Here is an 808-nt window from a genome sequence, read left to right on the forward strand (position 1 = left end):
CACACACACACACACACACACACACACACTCCTCTCCTCTTATTATAATGAGATGTTAACAGGAATAAATAATAAACAGTTATTTACTAAAATATTAACATAGCATTTAAAAATGATCCTTCCGTTAATGTATCTTAACTGTTCATTTAAATAAAGCTCTGGTAAAGTTATAGTTTACTCAATAATCCGTTTTATTTAATCAAACTTTATTTAATGAGCTTTTTATTGAGGGATCAACCGCCTCTCACTCGCTGCTGATGAGAGCTTTGTTCGTGATGAGCAACGTTCACTACAACCTGACACGGGACGGGAGGAGATGTGTGTTCGGGTTACTCTGTGGAGGCTGAGGGGTTAATAACACCTCTGCTCCGCGGAATGAAAAGAGCACAGCATGCTTTTATTCTGAAACTCGTTGCAACTTTTACTCTGAAAGGTTCTCCAGAAATACAACTTTAAAGTTAAAAAAAGTTTAAAACTGTCTTTGTTACTGAAGTGTGTGTGTGTGTGTGTGTGTGTGTGTGTGTGTGTGTGTGTGTGTGTGTGTGTGTGTGTGTGTGTGTGAGTGAGGATCCTCCGGAGCGTGTCTCCACCCAGCAGGGGGGGGGGGGGCTCTTCTTTCTTTATTCTCTTTTTTATGTTTTTGGTTTTAACTCTGCAAAGTTTCTGCCTTACAGGGAGGTGTGTGTTAGTGTGTGTCTGTGTCCTGCTTGGTGTTCGCGTGGCCAGCCTCGACCTCTGATTGGCTCGCGCTGATCACCGGCACGCTTCTGTGCGCGCGACGGGGGGGGGAATTATGTTAATGACTAGC

This window comes from Notothenia rossii (assembly GCF_949606895.1).
Source record: "Notothenia rossii genome assembly, chromosome: 3".
Lineage (NCBI taxonomy): Eukaryota > Metazoa > Chordata > Actinopteri > Perciformes > Nototheniidae > Notothenia > Notothenia rossii.